We start from the raw sequence: 21163 nt of genomic DNA on the forward strand, positions 1-21163 counted from the left end.
CCACACTTGCCAAGTCTTCATACCTCACTTTCCACCGCGACATTGATCAATATGCTGTCGTACGTGACTCTACGGACTCACGTTTCCGCACACACGTCCAGGCGAACATTTTTTATTACAGTCATAGTTCCTAAGGGTCTATCTGTTCATCTCTACATAGATCTTGAGCATATTCGCATGCACCTGGTGAAATACCCGGGTGCCATTGAGCTTATTGAGATATCGGGGCTTGCCTCCCCGTTTGCTTTTCATCGCGATTTTAATGCTGCTGCCATTCACCAGTTCTATGCCACATGCTTCTTTGCTCCAAACCACACTGTTAGCTGGATCACCTCTGACGTTCACTTCACAGCTTCTTATGATACATTTGTTGCCGCACTTGGTTTCCCCAACTCCGGCTTCAAAATACATAGGGATGATCCTAACCATGCACCTAAGTCCATTGAGGCGTGTGGGTATCTTCTCAAACCACTCAGCGAGCTTGATGCGGATGAACGCATGAAGGATCTTAACCAGGTATCCATCTGGCGCTCACCTTACTTCATCATCTTTCAATGTCTTATCCGCACCCTCTATCCTAAGATGGGTGATAAGGGCTCTTGCAGTGGCTACTGCATTGACATCATGTCTCACTTATACGAGCACCCCAAGAGCAAAATTAATGTGCCTCACTTTCTATGGCATGAGATTCGGCTTGCTAGCTTTGAATACAAGCGAGCCTTTCCTCATGCCCCCTTCATCCAGTCTCTTATTAATCATGTTGCTAATTTCTGTGTTGCTGTCACGCACACACATCGCAAGTGGGTCATTCCCGCTCACATGGCAGATAACTATGCTCCCAAGAAAGCCCCATCCTCCACATCCACTCGCCGCACTGCTGCCCGGTCAGCCACCCCCTCATCTAGCTCCGCTCCTCTCGGTCGCATTGCCAAATTCCTTGGCAAGACACATTCTGCTATGATGAAGGCCGTCTCCTTCCAGTGTGGTCAAACCCATGATGTGGTTTCTCGCCTAGTCTCCTCCAAGAATGCCCTCAAGGCTCGTCTGAGAGCCTCGGGCGCTCTTGATGTGAGTGATGATGAGGCCCCTCCTGCTGCTCCTCCTTCTGACTTTGGCTTCCATCTGGTCTTGAGTGGGCTGATTTCCTTGATGAGGCTAGTGGCAGTGGCTTGCCTGACGATGAGGATGATGCTGATGATGAGCTCTGAGCATGGTTGGTGCTGTTGGTGCCTCCCTTTTTGGTACTTGGTGCTAAAGGGGGAGTAATGTATCGTAGTTTTTAGTCTTTGGAGACTTAAAGTAATGGATAAACTCATGTATGGCTACTTATGAATGATTGTGATTGCTATGGATTGCTATGATATCATCATAGACTATTATGTTTTGCTCCACTACTTCTATGATGATCTATTGTCTTTCTATGATGATCTATTATCTTTACATGATGATCCATTATATGTTCGATAAACACATTAAAAGGGAGCTCCGATATTTTATCATGCACATACTAAGGGGGAGCTCCGTACTAAATATCTCCTAGGCTATAATGTATGTTAAATCTTTTTGAGACCTATGTATATGTTCTCATCAACTACCAAAAAGGGGGAGACTGAAAGTGCATGCATTGCCCCTAATCGACTTTTGGTGTTAATGACAACACATACATAGGAAACTAATCCTATTTGTTGAGTGTATCTCAGGATGGTAAGTACTTTAGTAGATTGAGATTTATGTGCCAAAGGTGGTCTGACAAGATCGGGATTTATTTTTCAAGAAGGCTCAGGATTGAGAAAAGATGATGTAGACTATCCTTTTGAGTTTACTATTATTGAGTATAGGGATCCCGCACTATTAAGAGGGGATCACAGGTTTTGCGATGAACTTGCTCATACTACATCTTCACTATCCTACCCAATACCACATATTCTCTACTCTGCTCCTATCTCAAAACATGTCTATTGCCTCGGACTTCCGGCTCCCTCCGGGCGTCTGAGGGCCGGACGACCGGCAGGCTTCGGAAATCCGGAGCCCTCCACCAGAAGAATTTGAGTCATATAACTCGGATTTCCGGCTCCCTCCGGACATCCGAGGGCCGGACGTGCGACCAGCTTCGGAAATCCGGAGCCCTGCACCAGAAGAACATGAGCTCTATAACTCAGATTTCTGGCTCCCTTTGGATGTCCGAGGGCCGGACGTCCGTCCCCTTTCGGAAATCCGAAACCTCCCACCAGAAGAAGTTGAGTCGAATAACTCGGATTTGCGGTCTTCTCCGGACGTTCGGTCGCTGTTCAATTCACAGTGTTTCCAGTCACATCTACAGCCCTCGGACGACCGACTCCCGTCGGACGTCCGACCCCTTGCAGACGCCCGGACATCCGGAGACTGCCGGACGTCCGGACCGTGTGTGACTTAAAGTGTCCCCAACGGCTGTTTTACACTCCCCACTATATATACCCTCTCCCACTTCGTGAGAGGGTGTTAAGCACAAGTAGAATACATCCAAGAACACCTTTCTTCTCACTCACTCTTGTCTACACCAAATCTTAGATCCCAAGAGCATTTGTGAGTCCCTTTGAGTGTTGTTCCAATCAAAAGATAGATCGTCTCCCTCTCCTCCTTCCCACCAAAGTGATTTGTGATTTGAGCAAGTTTCGAGCAATCCCTGTGATCTTGTTACTCTTGGAGGTTGGAGACTCCTAGGCGGTAGGAGTCTTCAGAGAGGAATCAAACCATTGTGATTTCCCCCGGAAAGTTTGTGAAGGTTTGGAAGCCACCTCAAGGCTTACCACTAGTGGTTGAGAAACGCCTTCGTGGAGTTATCTCAAAGGGAGAATAGGGTGAGCCTTCGTGGCGTTGGTGTGCCTTCGTGGTAACATCCGCCCCTCTAACGGTGACGTAGCTTCCCTCCAAGGAAGTGAACATCGGGATGCATCCTTGTCTCTCTTGGAGTTTCGGTTATTCCTAACCCTAACTCTCTACTTGTGTTAATCCTTATTACGTACTTGTATTTGATTATTGTTTACTGCTTGCCTTACTTCACTCTAAATAGCTTACTCCTTGTTGTAGCAATTATTAGGCCTACACTCATATTCCGCACTTTTGCCTAAAATTTCGAAGTAATTATTAAAATTTGGAACTGTACCTATTCACCCCCCTCTAGGTCCATCTCGATCCTTTTCAGCATCAACTACAAAGAGTAATCAACACTACTAGCAACCTTACAAGTACCAATCGGAGTCGTGAGACGGAGATTGATTACAAGAGATGAACTAGGGATTGGAGAGGAGATGGTGCTGATGAAGATGCCTCCCCTCCGCGAGAGGAGTGTTGGTCATGATGATGGCGACGATTTCCCCCTCCGGGAGGGAAATTTCCCCGGCAGGATCGTCCTGCCGGAGCTCTAGATTGGATCTGCTCAAGTTCCGCCTTGTGGCGGCGGCGAAACCACAAAAAAGCTCCTGATTGATTTTTTCTGGAACGAAACCCTTCATATAGCAAAAGAGGGGGCTAGTGGGCCGTCAGGAAGCCCACAAGCTTTCCCTCCGCCACCAGGGGGTGGCGGTGGCAGGGCTTGTGGCGCCCTGGCAGCCCCTCCGGTACTTCTTTCGCCCAGTATTTTTTCATAATCCCAAAAAAATCCACGTAACTTTTCAGGGCATTTGGAGATGTGCAGAATAGTGGACTAAGATTTGCTCCTTTTCCAGTCCAGAAATCCAGCTGCCTGAATTCTCCCTCTTCAAATAAACCTTGCAAAATAAGAGAGAAAAGGCATGAATATGGTACCACAAAGTAATATAGCAGCCCACAAAGCAATAAATATCAACATGAAAGCATGATGCAAAATGGACGTATCAACTCCCCCAAGCTTAGACCTCGCTTGTCCTCATGCGAAAACCAAGTTCCATAAACATGTCCACATGTTGAGGGACGAAGGTGTAGATAAAACATAATACGGACATGAGGGCATCATGATCACACATAGGACAATAATACATCATAAAGATTCTTATTGGAAAGTAACAATTCCTTCACAAAGCAAAGCATGAAGCCAAAACCTTACCGAGAAGTAACCAACAACAGTCCCAAGTCATTGAAGCAATTGCAATTTATCACAACATCAGAAAGACTCAAATAAGAGCTTGTAAGGCAAATCCACATACTCAATCATCTTTTTTGTTTTCCACAATTGTTACAACTCACGTGGTACTCATGATGTCAAAGTTTCAGCTGGACACAGAGGAAGATAGGGGCTTATAGTTTTGCCTCCCAACGATTTACCTCAAGGGTAAAGTCAACAATAATAAAGCAAGAGTATTCAACTCCAAATTGATATATGAATATAGATCTTTCCCAAGCATGTGACGGTAGCCAAGACAAAGGCAAAATAGGGAATTGGTGAAGATCACCATGACTCTTACAAGGGCAAAAAGTAAAGGTACAAGATAGGCCCTTCGCAGAGGGAAGCATAGGTTGTCATGCGCTTTTGAGGTTTGAATGCGTGTCCTCTTAGGGCGGAGGAACGTCACTTGATATTGCCTCCTGTGATAAAGAACTTTATTATGCAGTGTGTCGCTTTTATGTCTTCCTCATCACATGTTCATACAAAGCTTATTTTCCACACACTAATAGATCATACATATTAGAGAGCAATTTTTATTGCTTGCACCGATGAAAACTTACTTGAAGGATCTTATTAAATCCATAGGTAGGTATGGTGGACTCTCATGGCAAAACTGGGTTGGAGGTTTATGGATGCACAAGTAGTATCTCCACTTGGTGGAGGAGTTTTGGCTAATATGAGGTGGAAGCAATCGTCACATGCTAAGGGATCTCTAATCATATAACATTGTTTGGAACCAAGCAAACACAATTCATTATGTTGTCTTCCTTGTCCAACATCTACTTCTAAGCATGTAATAGTCTGGTGAGTGCTCACAATTGTAAAAAGTTTCTAAGATGATATATTTATATGTGAACCCTCTTTCCTTATTACTTCTTATTAATTGCAACAATGGCTGAGGTCTATGTTGATTTATTCTCAACAAGTTTCAATCATCATACGTGTCATATGTGAAGTTATCACTTTCCATAAGATTGTCTCATGATCTTTCATGCCATCGTTCTTTTCATACCATTGATCATGGCACAAAGCAAAGCCCTTAACTAAGATACTCTTTATTATATAGCTCGCAAGCTCGAATACACCGGGGGAGAGACAAAAGCAAAAGACTCAAACTAAACACTAAAGACTTATTCCTCTAAAAGAAGAAATAAAAACTGAAAAGGAAAGAACTAAAACAAAGGTAAAAGCAAAAGATATAAAGGTGATACGATACCAGGGCAACTCCCCCAAGCTTGACAGAAGCAAAGGGGATTGCCCATACCAATGTTTAGTTGTCTTCCTTCGGTGATGATGGTGGTGGAGTTGTCGCCTTTGATTCCAAGAGAGCTATCAATCTTTGATTTATATCTTTGAGATCTGTGACATGGTTTTCTAGCAAAACAACTTCACGAGAAAGGGAAATATTGCGAGCACGAGTTGTTTCGCAAAACCTCAAGTGTTCAATCAAGGATGGAGACAGCACGTGGAGGAAGGGTTGGAGAAAATCTACTCCTTCAACGTCTTCAATGTTGAACATAGGTTGAACTTCCTCCCTAGCTTGGGTTTTCTCCTTAGCTTGGTCGCTGGCTTCCGTGACTTCTACTATTTTCAGATCAACATCTACTTCCTCATGAACTTGGTGAAGATCATTCTCCCCAACAGATTCCTGAGACATCTTTGCTCTAAATCTGCGGCAGAAACAGGCTCGAAACGAAAACAGAGGAAGACTGCACGATACGGAGATCAAAACCTTCGGGCGAGTATATATTGATTTTTTCTGGACTAGAAGGAGTGCTCCGCAAGAAAACAGAGTCCGGGAGGCACACGAGGTGCCCACAAGCCCTCCCTCCGCCACCAGGGGGTAGGGGGCGGTGTCCAAGCTTGTGGCCTCCTCGTGCGCTCTCCGGACTGCTTTTTATTTTTCTAATTTTCCAAAAATTCCAAAATGGAGGAAATTTCCTATTGGGAAAGCGTCGGAGTCCAATTTCTTACCGAAACAAATACCTCTTCGTTTTCAGGGTCTGAAACAGGCTTATAAACATCCCTTATGTACTCCTCTGGAGTTATGACATTGATGATATTGGTCTCAACATTTATGGGAGTACCAGAGATGTAATGCTTGATTCTTTGCCCATTTACCACTCTAGGAAAATTTCCTTCCGTGTTATTGATTTTGATGGCACCGGAGCGATATACTTCCTTGATAACATAGGGACCTTCCCATTTAGAGAGAAGCTTGCCTGCAAAGAATCTCAAACGAGAATTGTATAGCAGGACATAATCACCTACATTGAACTCTCATTTCTGTATTCGTTTATCGTGCCATCTCTTAACCTTTTCCTTGAACAACTTGGCATTCTCATATGCCTTGGACCTCCATTTATCTAACGAGCTGATATCAAACAACCGCTTCTCACCGGCAAGTTTGAAATCGAAGTTGAGCTATTGGATTGCCCAATAAGCTTTGTGTTCCAGCTCAAGAGGTAAATGACAGGCCTTACCGTAAACCATTTTATACGGTAACATGCCCATGGAATTCTTATAAACAGTCCTATAGGCCCATAGTGCATCGTCAAGTTTGCTAGACCAGTTCTTTCGAGATCTATTGACGGTCTTTTGTAGGATCAACTTGATCTCCCTATTACTCAACTCCACTTGACCACTAGACTGAGGATGATAAGGAGATGAAACTCTATGGTTGACATCATACTTAGCGAGCATCTTGCGGAAAACACCATGAATGAAGTGTGAACCGCCATCAGTCATCAGATATCCAGGGACTCCAAATCTTGGGAAAATGACTTCTTTAAGCATCTTAATAGAGGTGTGGTGATCAGCATTTTTAGTGGGGATAGCTTCTACCCACTTAGTGACGTAATCCACAACAACTAAGATGTGAGTGTACCCATTGAAACTCGGGAAGGGTCCCATATAATCAAAGCCCTAGACATCAAATGGTTCAATGACAAGTGAATAGTTCATAGGTATTTCCCGACGCTTACTGATGTTCCCTATTCTTTGGCATTCGTCACAAGACAAGACAAACTTACGGGCATCCTTGAAGAGAGTGGGCCAATAGAAACCTGATTGCAATACCTTATGGGCAGTTCTATCTCCAGCGTGGTGTCCTCCATAGGCTTTGGAATGGCACTTTTGCAAGATCTGTCCCTGTTCATGTTCAGGCACACAACGTCTAATAACACCATCTACTCCTTCCTTATAAAGGTGAGGATCATCCCAAAAGTAGTGTCTCAAATCAAAGAAGAATTTCTTCTTTTGCTGATAGGTGAAACTGGGTGGTATGTATTTGGCTATGATGTAATTTGCATAATCGGCATACCACGGTGCACTATGTGAAGTGTGGATGACACTTAATTGCTCATCAGGAAAGCTGTCATCAATAGGTAGTGGGTCATCAAGGACATTCTCTAGCCTAGACAAGTTATCTGCTACAGGATTATCAACACCCTTTCGGTCAACGACGTGCAAATCAAATTCCTGTAGCAGGAGAACCCATCTGATCAGCCCAGGCTTAGCGTCCTTCTTCTCCATAAGGTACTTAATAGAAACATGATCAGAGTGAATAGTGACTTTGGAGTCAATTATATAAGATCTGAACTTTTCACATGCAAACACGACTGCTAAAAATTCCTTCTCTGTAGTGGCATAGTTTCATTGGGCACTGTCTAGAGTTTTACTAGCATAGTGAATAACATTCAACTTCTTATCAACTCTTTGTCCTAGAACAACACCAACAACATAATCACTAGCGTCACACATGATTTCAAAGGGCAAGTTCCAGTCAGGTGGTTGAACAATAGGTGCGGTTATCAAAGCCTTCTTAAGTATTTCGGAAGCTTCCTCACAACCCTCATCAAAAACAAAAGGTACATCCTTCTGCAAGAGGTTGGTAAGAGGCCTAGAAATCTTAGAGAAGTCTTTAATGAACCTTCTATAGAAACCAACATGACCTAGGAAACTTCGTATACCTCTGATATCTGTGGGGCAAGGCATTTTCTCAATTGCATCAACCTTAGCCTTATCAACTTCAATGCCTCTCTCAGAAATTTTGTGTCCTAAGACGATGCCTTCATTAACCATAAAGTGGCACTTCTCCCAATTCAAGACGAGGTTGGTATCTTCGCATCTTTGTAAGACTCGATCAAGGTTGCTGAGGCAATCATGAAAGGAAGACCCGTAAACGGAGAAGTTATCCATGAAAACCTCGACAATCTTTTCACAAAAGTCAGAGAATATAGCCATCATACATCTTTGAAAGGTGGCAGGTGCATTGCATAAGCCAAAAGGCATACGTCTACAAGCAAAGGTACCGAAGGGGCAGGTGAAGGTGGTTTTCTCCTGATCAGATTGTGCAACAGGTATTTGCGAGAAACGTGAATAACCGTCTAGAAAGCAGAAGTGTGTGTGTTTTGATAGCCTTTCTAGCATTTGGTCGATAAACGGCAAAGGATAATGATCTTTCCTGGTTGCCTTGTTCAGTTTCCGGAAGTCTATCACCATCCTATAGCCAGTAATAATCCTTTGTGGGATTAGTTCATCCTTATCATTAGGAACGACGGTGATACCTCCCTTCTTAGGTATGCAATGTACTGGACTTACCTAATCACTATGAGCAACATGATAAATGATTCCTGCTTCCAGAAGCTTTAATATTTCTTTTCTAACGACCTTTTTCATCTTAGGATTTAATCTCCTTTGATGATCAGCAACTGGTTTAAAGTCAGGATCAGTTTTAGTCTTGTGCTGACATAGAGTAGGACTGACACCCTTAAGATCATCAAGAGTATATCCAATAGCAGCACGGTGCTTCCTCAAAGTTCTTAGTAACTTCTTCTCTTCGTGCTCTGAGAGGAGAGCACTAATAATAACAGGATATATCTCCTTCTCATCAAGATAGGCATACTTAAGAGTATTAGGCAACTGTTTAAGCTCGAAAACAAGATCACCCTTTGGTGGGGGAGGATCCCCAAGCAGTTCAACAGGCAGATTATTCTTGAGAATAGGATATTGTTCTAAGAAAATTTTATCTATCTCATCTCTCTCCTCCATATGCATATCATTTTCATTCTCAAGCAGATATTGCTCTAAAGGATCCGTAGGAGGTACGACAATAGAGGCAAGAGCAATGATTTCATCCCTACCAGACGACTTTTTTTCATGGGGTTGTCTTCCAAACTTGGAGAAGTTAAATTCATGAGACACACCCTCGAAACTAACTGTGATAGTCTGCTTAATGCAATCAATGTGAGCATTGACAGTGTTGAAAAAGGGTCTACCAAATATGATGGGACAAAAGCTATCTTGTGCAGTACCAAGGACGAGGAAATTAGTAGGATACTTCGTCTTACCACACATGACTTCTACATATCTCACAATTCCCAGAGGGCAGATAGTGTCTCTATTAGCTAGCGTAATAGTGACATCAATGGGTTCTAACTCAGCAGGTGCAATCTCATCTTTGATTTCATCATATAGAGAATGGGGTATTGCACTAACACTAGCTCCCATATCACATAAACCATGGTAACAGTGATCTCCTATCTTGACAGAAACAACGGGCAGGCCAACTACAGGTCCGCATTTGTCTTTCACGTGAGGTTTAGCAATTATAGCGGAGTCCTCACAGAATTTGATAACATGCTCATCTATGTCTTCGGCTAAGAGATCTTTGATAATAGCAACACTAGGTTCAACTCTAATCTCCTCAGGGGGTGCAAGTGGTCTAATGTAACCCCTACGTATCACAATTGGAGATTTAGAATAATCCTTTATCCTAGCAGGGTATGGTGGTTTCTCAGTGTAAGCACAAGGAACAACAGGATCACTAAAAGCAATGATTTTCTCCTCAACTAGATTGGTTTTGTCTATGTTGCTTTCTACACGAGGATGATATTTAAACCACTTCTCTTTGGGAAGATGAACATGAGCAGCAAAAGATTCACATAGAGAAGCTACTATCTCAGAGTCAAGTCCATACTTAGCGCTAAAAATCTCTAAAAGTGTTTGTCTCAACAAAAGATTTAACGCAATCAAACTGGAAATTCATACCTGACTCCTTACCTTCCTCCAGCTCCCAATCTTCAGAGTTGCGTTTGATTCTCTCCAATAAATTCCACTTGTGATCAATATCCTTCTTCATAAAAGAACCGGTACAAGAAGTGTCAAGCATGGTACGATCTTCATGAGAAAGCCGAGCATAAAAGTTTTGAGTGATGATTTCTCTCGAGAGCTCATGATTGGGGCATGAATATAGCATTGATTTAAGCCTCCCCCAAGCTTGAGCTATGCTTTCCCTGTCACGAGGCCAAAAGTTATAAATAAAGTTCCGATCATGATGTACTAAATGCATAAGATAAAACTTTTGATGAAATTCCAATTTCAACCGATTGTAGCCCCATGATCCAGTATCATCACATAGCCTATGCCATGTCAACGCCTTATCCTTCAAAGATAAAGGAAAGACTTTCTTATTTACCTCATCCTCAGGCAAACCTGCAAGCTTAAATAAACCACAAAGTTCATCTACATAGATCAGATGCAAGTTTGGATGTGAAGATACATCTCCTCTGAAAGGATTAGCCAGTAGTTTCTCAAGCATACCCGAAGGAATTTCATAAAAGATATTTTCAGTAGGTACCTCAGGTTGAGGAACAACTCCTCGTGCTTCCATTCGTGGTGAAGATACCCCGAACAAACTTCTCAAAGGAACAGTTTCCATAGTGACAAGTGACAATAAATTTCAGCACAATAAAAAAATGTTTCCTTACCAATTTCCAGTTACCAAAGGCGCTTCACTCCCCGGCAACGGCACCAGAAAAGAGTATTGATGACCCACAAGTATAGGGGATCAATCGTAGTCCTTTCGATAAGTAAGAGTGTCGAACCCAACGAGGAGCAGAAGGCTTTGATAAATGGATTTCAGCAAGGTAATAACTACAAGCACTGAAAGTAGCGGTAACAAGTGATTGTGTAGCGAGGTGAAACATAGCAAGCAAAAAGTAACAAGTAACAAGTAGTAGCAACGGTGCAGCAAGTGGCCCAATCCCTTTTGCAGCAAGGGACAAGCCTAAACAAAGTCTTATAGGAGGAAAAACGCTCCCGAGGACACACAGGAATTTCTGTCATGCTAGTTTCATCATGTTCATATGATTCACGTTCGTTACTTTGATAGTTTGATATGTGGGTGGACTGGCGCTTGGGTACTGCCCTTACTTGGACAAGCATCCCACTTATGATTAACCTCACTCGCAAGCATCCGCAACTACAAAAGAAGAATTAAGACAACGTCTAACCATAGCATTAAACTAGTGGATCCAAATCAGCCCCTTACGAAGCAACGCATAGACTGGGGTTTAAGCTTCTGTCACTCCAGCAACCCATCATCTACTTACTACTCCCCAATGCCTTCCTCTAGGCACAAGTATGGTGAAGTGTTATGTAGTCGACGTTCACATAACACCACTAGAGGAAAAGACAACATACAACATATCAAAATACCGAACGGATATCAAATTCACATGACTATTATCAGCATGACTTATCCCATGTCCTCAGGAACAAAAGTAACTACTCACAATGCATAATCATAATCATGATCAGAGGTGTAATGAGTAGCATCAAGGATCTGAACATAAACTCTTCCACGAAGTAATCCAACTAGCATCAACTACAAAGAGTAATCAACACTACTAGCAACCTTACAAGTACCAATCGGAGTTGTGAGACGGAGATTGATTACAAGAGATGAACTAGGGATTGGAGAGGAGATGGTGCTGATGAAGATGTTGATGAAGATGCCTCCCCTCCTACGAGAGGAGTGTTGGTGATGATGATGGCGACGATTTCCCCCTCCGGGAGGGAAATTTCCCCGGCAGGATCGTCCTGCCGGAGCTCTAGATTGGATTTGCTCAAGTTCCGCCTCGTGGCGGCGGCGAAACCACGAAAAAGCTCCCGATTGATTTTTTCTGGAACGAAACCCTTCATATAGCAAAAGAGGGGTGCTGATGAACATGTGCCACCAGGGGCTGGGGTGGCGGTGGCAGGGCTTGTGGCGCCCTGGTAGCCCCCCTCTGGTACTTCTTGCGCCCAATATTTTTTTATAATCCCAAAAAAATCCACGTAACTTTTCAGGGAATTTGGAGATTTGCTCCTTTTCCAGTCCAGTACTAAGATTTGCTCCTTTTCCAGTCCAGAATTCTAGCTGCCTGAATTCTCCCTCTTCAAATAAACCTTGCAAAATAAGAGAGAAAAGGCATGAATGTGGTACCACAAAGTAATATAACAACCCATAAAGCAATAAATATCAATATGAAAGCATGATGCAAAATGGACGTATCAGTGTGATAGCAACAGTAGCAACAGAACCAGTAGCAATAGTGACAACAATAGCGACAGAGTAACAGTAGCAACACTGACATCAGTAGCGATAGAGTAACAGTAGCAGCAGTGACAACAGTAGCGGCAAAGTAACGAAGCAAGGACCAGTAGGAAAAACTCGTAGGCATTGGATCGGTGATGGATAATTATGCCGGATGTTATTCATCATGCAACAGTTATAACACGGAGAGATATGTAACTAGCTCCAGTTCGTCAATGTAATGTAGGCATGCATTCCGTATATAGTCATACGTGCTTAGGGAAAAGAACTTGTATGCCATCTATTGTCCATCCCTCCTGTGGAAACGGGGTCCTAATGGAAACAACGAGATATTAAGGTTCTCCTTTTAATAGAGAACAGGAACAAAGCATTAGCACTTAGTGAATACATGAACTCCTCATACTATGGTCATCTCCGGGAGTGGTTCCGGCTATTGTCACTCCGGGATTGCCGGGTCATAACACATAGTAGGTGACTACAACTTGGAAGGTAGGATCAAGAACACACATATATTGACGAGAACATAATAGGTTCAGATGTGATGTAACATCCCAAATTTCGGAATGTTAAAATAATTATTAGAATGATTGTTTGTTTGATTGAGTGATTGAAGCTTGAGTGAAAATTGAAACTTTTCAAAACTTTTGAATGAGAGGGAATAAAATGACTTTCCCCTTCTCCGGTAAATTCAAATTCACCCAAGTAAAAGCAATGAGAGAAGATGACATGACTTCGTCAATTATAAAGAATTTGAACGGAGTTTTGCATTTGAATTCTTTCAAACATTTGCCCTTGCTTCTTTATCTTTCTTCCCCCAGAAATACCCCGAAAAATAATTTCTTGCAAGCAAGAAAGAGAGGAGGAATATGACCCTCCAAAATGACCAGGGGCACTTTTGATATATTTTGAGCCAAGAAAACCAAAGTTTTATGGGGAAATTAATTGCCAAAAAGAAAATAAAGCCTTAGGGATTTTTTTGAAAAAAAACATATTTTAAAAGTTTTTATTTTGGTTTTGGAAAAATGATAATCAATTAGGAAATATTTTTCTGATCGATTTGGTATATAATACCCCATATAAATCTTTTTATTTTGTTTCCTTTTATTATTTTTTCCTTGCTGTTTTAAAAGAAAAAAAACAAAATCAGGAAATCTTTTTTCCTTTTAATAGGGAACCGCCCTAGGGCGTTTGTTTTTCTCGGCCAGATCCCCTCGCCGATCCTTCCACCCAGCGCACCCACCCCCTCTTTTTTCTTCTTCTTTTATTTTCTTTCCTTCCTTCTTCTTCCTCTTTCCTTCTTTCTCCCGTGCCCCTTCCTTCCCCAGCGCGCCTCCCCTTTCCATGGCGCCACCCCCTGGATCACGGGATCATCTCCCCGATCTCGCCTCCCCCTTCCTTTCCCCACGCCCCCTCGCCCCCCTATATAAGCCGCACCCCGAGCCCCCCTCGGCCCCCTTCCCCCACGCCGCCCCGCCCCTACAGAGCCTCGCCGGAGAAAACCTCCTGGAGCCTCCTCCCCGCTACACTGCCGCATCACCACCGCGCCTCCCCGCCCCAACCGACGCCGCCACGAGCACCACCTCGCCCCCAACCCATTTTTCACCCAAGGCCCGAGTTTCGACGCCGCCACGCCTCACCCCCAACCTCGCCGGAGTTAGGCCGCCACCAGGAACTTGAGGAGCTCGAGCACGACGCCCCCGACCCTCTCCCGCCTCGCCGTCGCTCCCCAAGGATGCCGGAGCTCCTCCGCAACATCCCCGTCACCTCAGTCGTCGCCGGAGACCGCCGGAGGGCCCTCCCCGTCGACAGCCACCTTCTCTGCCTCGCCGGAGAAGGAGCTCCAGCAACACCCCACGGTGAGCACCCCCCACCCCCTGGTAGCCGTTAGATCTGAACCAACGCATGTGATTAGAAGCACAATACCCCTTCGGTTTTTAGTTAAGAACTGAGCCGGTTTTACTTCACTTACTATTTAGCCGAGAGGTGTTACTTACATAGCGGCCGTTTGCTAGAAAGCCCCGCAGCACACACCACCTAGGCCAACCAGAAGCTGCCACGTGTACCCTGTCCAATTAGAAATCAGTTTTTCTTTTTCTGTTTTAATTCCAAAACAGAGAAAGTTCCAATCTTGTTTTAATCATAGCTTTTGATCCCAAATTCCAGTGGAGTTGAAACTTGTTCCAGTAGATCACAATGTTTCTGTAGTTTTTAAAAACATATAATTTGTCTATGTTTGAAATTGGCAAATTTGAATTAGATCAGATTTAGTTTAAACCTTGTTTTGCTTATTCCAGGAGTTTAAAAGTAGGTTTTAATTTGATTCGTTTTGCTACTGATCACTAGTGATCTTAGTTATCAGTGGTAAAAATTACAGAATTATATGAGTATTTTAGCTCATTGTTTCTTGTGAAACAATTTCTGTTTCACCTCTTTTAGGATTATGGCTATTTCCTCTTCTATAATTGTTTTTAAATTATTTTCTTTTATATTTCAGAAAGATTATGTTTTGTTTCTGTTAGTTACCAGTAGGTTTGTAACAAGTTTTGATTTTTATTTTTATATGTTATCATGAAATCAATTCTAGTTCCCTAATAACTTGCAATTGGTTTCTCCACTGTTTCAAATCCCGTTTGGAAATACTTTCAAAAAGTTTTGTGAAAAATACTCTATTCCATCTTAGTTAAATTTATATCTTAGTTCCCTGTTATTATTTTCCGTTGGACAAAAACTATTTAGTGTTTGATGTAGTAGAAGACTCCCTAGTCTTATTTGAAGTTTCCTTCGGATTCTTATTCACTCTCTCTTTTGTTTTGAATGCTAGAATGATTGCTAGTATGAGTGCTTATGTGAATGATATGTTTGTTATATAGATTTCATCGGAGAGTGACGAGTAGTCTATCAAGTTATTTCTCGAGAAATTCTTCTTCGTCAACATCGCCAGGCAAGTCATTTTGATCATACTATCTCCTATGTCTTTCTATGCATGGTAGTTTCACCTTTCTTTGCCCATTTGCATGCTGCGTAGGTACTTGGAAATTTTAGTATAGGTTGTAGTATCATGTGGTAGGCACACAACAACCCCGATACTTGGCCCGGGACGACAAATTTCATATTGCTATGCTTGAGTAGACGGGATTCTGGTTAAGTGCATAACACGAGTGATGTGAGGATAAATAAATTACCAAGACCGGTTAAGTCAAGATTTTCAAGACCTCGTGATGCAATGCAACTCTGGGTGAAGGACGGTTGATCGGCTCCCTGGAGAAACCAGTGGATGACCCGGGATGCTGGATACGGCCATGACATCTTGCGGAAAGCTTCACCCAGGATCGAAGAGACGGACGGAGGCTTCAAGACCCAAGGCTTACCTGCACAGCCACAGGTCATTATGGGCTCTGGCTTGGTTGGACAACGCGGCGACTCTAGACAGGCGGTGCTAGCAGATGTAGAAGAACGGTAGGAATGGATGGGCACCGGCAGGGATTCAGAGGGACCCGTTGAAAGACCATGTTTTGATCATCCGGTCTTCAAACACCCTGAAGTGCGAGGACATACTCGAAGGCGATCAAATCTTGTGGGGAACGTGTGCAAAACTCTGCAGAGTACTCAAACCTAATTGATTAGCCGTGTCCACGGTCATGGACAGCTTGAGCCAAAGGAACCGAAGTTATCTGAAATTCTCAACACCATTATAAATACTTGATGAGGGTAATATTGATAACTTGGGTATGAGAACTGGTTGGCGGAACCATCTCATTAACAACCAATAGCGTAGTAATATTTTGCTTTTAGCCTCTCTTGATGTAGGAGAAAACTTGCTTTTCGCTAAAAACTTATAGCCCCACCTGCCATATATGCATATAGTATAGATGATTACTTTTCACCCCTCTCTTATGTGACTTGCCGGCATATTCAATATGCTGACCTACACGGCTGCAACGTTTTATGTTGCAGACATTTTTCTTCGGCGAGTAAGAGTACGATTCAGGGTTACGGTCTACACTCAACTTGCCGTTGGTGTTTATTGGGACTCCACTCCCTTGACTGCTTCCCCTGAGATATTTAAGGTATATATCAGTTTTACGCTATTTCCATGTGATTGCACTTTGATATATACATTGATGTACAGTGTGTGCCAGCATACTGATCCAGGGATGGCACAGATACACAGAGGCTTGACTCATCTTGAGTCGGGTTGCTACATCTGAAATCATGGCACTCGGGCCCTAGTGACAAGCATTAAGCATGGCAAAGTAGTAGCAACATCAATCTCAGAACATAGTGGATACTAGGGATCAATCCCCATCAAAACTAACTCGATTACATGATAGATCTCATCCAACCCATCATCATCCAGCAAGCCTACGGTGAGATTACTCACGAACGGTGAAGAGCATCATGAAATTGGCGATGAAGGAAGCTTGGTGATGACGATGGCGACAATATCCCCTCTCCGGAGCCCAGAACGGACTCCAGATTTGCCCTCCAGAGGAAGAACAGGTGGTGGCAGCGCCTCTGTATCGTAAAACGCGATGAACTCTTCTCCTTGATCTTTTCTGGACAAAAGGGACTAAATAGAGCTGGAATTGGAGGCGGTGGAGCTCCGTGGGCCCCACAAGCCTGCTAGGCACGGCCAGGGGGGCCTGGTGGGTTCGTGGGCTCCTCGCTCCACTCCTCCGGTTGATTCTTGCGCCAGTATTTTTTATATATTCCACAAAAAATCCTCGTAAATTTCCAGGTTATTCCGAGAACTTTTATTTCTGCGCAAAAACAACACCATGGCAATTCTGCTGAAAACAACGTTAGTCCGGGTTAGGTCCATTCAAATCATGCAAATTAGAGTCCAAAACAAGGGCAAAAGAGTTTGGAAAAGTAGATACGACGGAGACATATCAACTCCCCCAAGCTTAAAGCCTTGCTTGTCCTCAAGCAATTCAGTTGACAAACTGAAAGAGACAAAAGAAAAACTTCTACGAACTCTGTTTGATCTTGTTGTTGCAATTATGTGTAACTCATATTCGGATTTTCAGCAAGATCATAAGCAAACACATAAGCAATGACATCTAGGTCTCATGGTAAACTCATATCAATGGCATAACCAACTAGCGAGCAATAATAATGAGTTTCAAACGTCAACATTTCAATCAAAACAATCATGAAGCAATATGAATAGATGGTATCTCGCTAGCTCTTTCTGAGACTGCAAAACATAAATGCAGAGCACCTTCAAAGACAAAGGGCTGACCGAACATTGTAATTCATGGCAAAGAAGATCCAGTCACAGTCATACTCAATAACAATTAAAAGCAAAGCATAGAAATGACAGAGGTGCTCTCTAATTGGTGCTTTTATAAGAAGAGGATGACTCAACAGAAACATAAATAGATAGGCCCTTCGCAGAGGGAAGCATTGATTTGCACAGGTGCTAGAGCTCAAGCTTTGAAGACAGAGATAAATAATTTTGGGTAGCATGCCTTCATTATCGACGCGATGACCAAGAGTTTTCACCATCTTCCATGCTACACATACTATAGGCGATTCTCAAACACAAAAGTAAAGTTTTGAATCCCCCACCACCGATCAATCACATTCCACGACTAGCCGAATACTCGGGTGCCGTCCATACCAACAACAATCGACGGGAGTCTTGTTTGCAATTATATTTTTGATTTGAGCATGGAACTGGGCATTCCAATTATCGGCCCCTTTCTCGTGAATTATAGTGAATAAACACGTATCGAGGATAACACGCCTAGCATGGAAGATACTGATCGCCCCTTGTCACCACATGAGCGGTTCGGGCATGCAAAACAGATTATTTTTTGAAGGTTTAGAGAGTGGCACATGCAAATTTACTTGGAACGGTAGGTAGATACCACATATAGGTAGGTATGGTGGACTCATATGGAACAACTTTGGGTTTATGGAAGTGGATGCACAGGCAGTATTCCCGCTTAGTACAAGTGAAGGCTAGCAAAAGACTGGGAAGCGACCAACTAGAGAGCGACAACAGTCATAAAAATGCATTGAAATTAACCAACATTGAGTGCAAGCATGAGTAGGACATAAATCACCATAAACATGTATATCATATAGGCTATGTTGATTTTGTTTCAACTACATGCGTGAACATGTGCCAAGTCAAGCCACTTGAATCATTCAAAGGAGGATACCATCCTATCATACTACATCATAATCATCTCGAGATTCATGTTGGCATCCAAGAAAAACCATTATAAGCTCCTAGCTAATTAAGCATGGCATCAGAAACTATGATCTCTAAGTTGTCATTGCAAACATGTTTCTCTCACAACAAAGCTGATTCAGGAACGATGAGCTAGTCATATTTACAAAAACAAAATAGATCGGGTTCATACCAGCTTCTCCAGGCCCAGTCACTTCATCGTATATCGTCATTATTGCCTTTCACTTGCACGACCGAATGATGTGAACAATAATAAGAGTGCTCGTGCATTGGACTACGTTGGAATTTGCAAGCAAACACAAAGGAGAAGACAGAGTAATATGTCTCTTTGACAGATAAACAGATATGCATGCGAGAGCCACTAAACATTGTAACCATGGTCTTGTACCTTGACCCAAAGAAAAAGAAAACTATTTACACGGGAAAGCTCCCAACAAGAAAAAGAAGAACAAGAAACCTTTTTGGGTTTTCTCAAACTAGACAAACACACTAGAAGAAAACAAGAAAAAGAAATAAACTAGCATGGATGATACAGTGTCAAAGTGTGAACACCGACTATCAAAGTGAAAGCATGAATATATGGTCGGTGAGAAACACATACTCCCCCAAGCTTAGGCTTTTGGCCTAAGTTGGTCTACTCCCATGGATGGTCCGGGCGATACCCAAAATCATAATGGGGGTTGTATGGGAGCGCTGCAACTGCCGCCTGAATAGCTGCCTCACGAAGGCGAGCAACCTTTGCCTCCCTCTCATACTCCTCTGCCTCTCCTCTGGTTATGTAATATCTCCGTTTTACCTGAAAGTCAAAGAAGGCAGGAGCAGGAAGGGTAATATGGAATACACGCTGTCAGTTAAATATTAACCGCTATAGGAGGGATTCATTATCCCTCTCAAGGAACTGATATCGTGTCATAGAGGCATGATCAAGGAAAGCTGTATGGAGCGGGGGATCTCCTTCGCGGATGGGTACTCCAAGAAAACTTTCTATGCGAGTGGCATAGATCCCACCAAAGAAATCCCCTTCATTAGCATTATTATTCAGCCTCCTTGCTATTATAGCTCCCATGTTGAAACTTCTATCACCCGTTACTGCGCTCTTAAGAATACTAAGGTCGGGTGCGTAGAGGTGACAATGCTCAATCTTGCCGTTAATGCATCTACCTATGAATAGGGAAAAGTAATGCAAGGCAGGAAAATGAATGCTCCCGATGGTTGCCTGCGTAATATCTCTAGTTTCTCCGACAGTTATACTAGAGATAAAATCTCTAACTGAAGACTTAGGAGGATCATTGCGACTACCCCAATCAGGTATCTTGCAAATTCTATTGAAATCCTCTAAATCCATGGTATACAATTTGTCATAGAGATCAAACAGTACACATGTGTCACAGCCAGCTAAAAATTTGAATCTACGAACAAAACAGGCAGGGAGAGTAGTATACTGTTCACATTTATCGGAGATGAATTCTTCGAGTCCGACATTGTGAACAAATGTATCAAACTCGTCTTTGAAACCTGCATCAATCATTAATTCATCAGAAGGCCATTCACATGGTTGTACCTGTGCGTTCCTCGGTTGGTAAGGATCGGGTTCCCGAATCGTGAGACGGGGACCCCTCTTGCTTGAGGAACCACCATGATAGTTTCTCCTGAAAATCTCCCTTTTCTGAAATTTTCAGCGACTTCAAAGGAAAAGTGAACAAGGCTCAACTAAACTCATAGCAACTACTCCTACAAGTGCCTAGAGGCCATATCACGCATCAAAACTACTTGGGACCAGCTAAAATTAGCATGCAAAGCTCAAGAACAGGGTCACCAAGGCAGCAAAAATACGCAACGAATAAGGCACTAGAGAAAAAACTAATTGGACCAATGGAGGAGTCACATACCTAGGAGCAATTTCCCCAAAACAGTTTGGTGAATGGGGCTTTGCACAAGGAGAACGAAAATCGCAGCAAGAAGAGCAAGAACACGAGTTTGAGCTGCAAAATGATTTTTTTCGGGAGGTAGGAGAAGGAGCTCGGAGCTGGAATAAGTGGAGGGGGACACGTGGGCCCCACAAGCCTGGTAGGCGCGGCCAGGGAGGTGCCTGATACGTCTCCATCGTATCTACTTTTCCAAACTCTTTTGCCCTTGTTTTGGACTCTAATTTCCATGATTTGAATGGAACTAACCTGGACTGACGCTATTCTCAGTAGAATTGCCTTTGTGTTGTTTTTGTGCAGAAATGAAAGTTCTCGGAACGTCCTGAAAATTTACGGAGAATATTTCTAGAAAATATGAAAAATACCTGCGCAAAGATCCACCGAAGGGGACGGGCCAGTGGGCCACAAGCCGTGTAGCCGTGGCTACCAGGCTTGTGGGGCCCACGTGGCTCTACCGCCCCCAATTCCAGCACTATTTATTCCCTTTTGCCCTGGAAAAAATCAAGAGAGAAGAGTTCATCGCGTTTCACGAT

Source organism: Hordeum vulgare, chromosome 3H, assembly GCF_904849725.1.
Source record: "Hordeum vulgare subsp. vulgare chromosome 3H, MorexV3_pseudomolecules_assembly, whole genome shotgun sequence".
NCBI lineage: Eukaryota > Viridiplantae > Streptophyta > Magnoliopsida > Poales > Poaceae > Hordeum > Hordeum vulgare.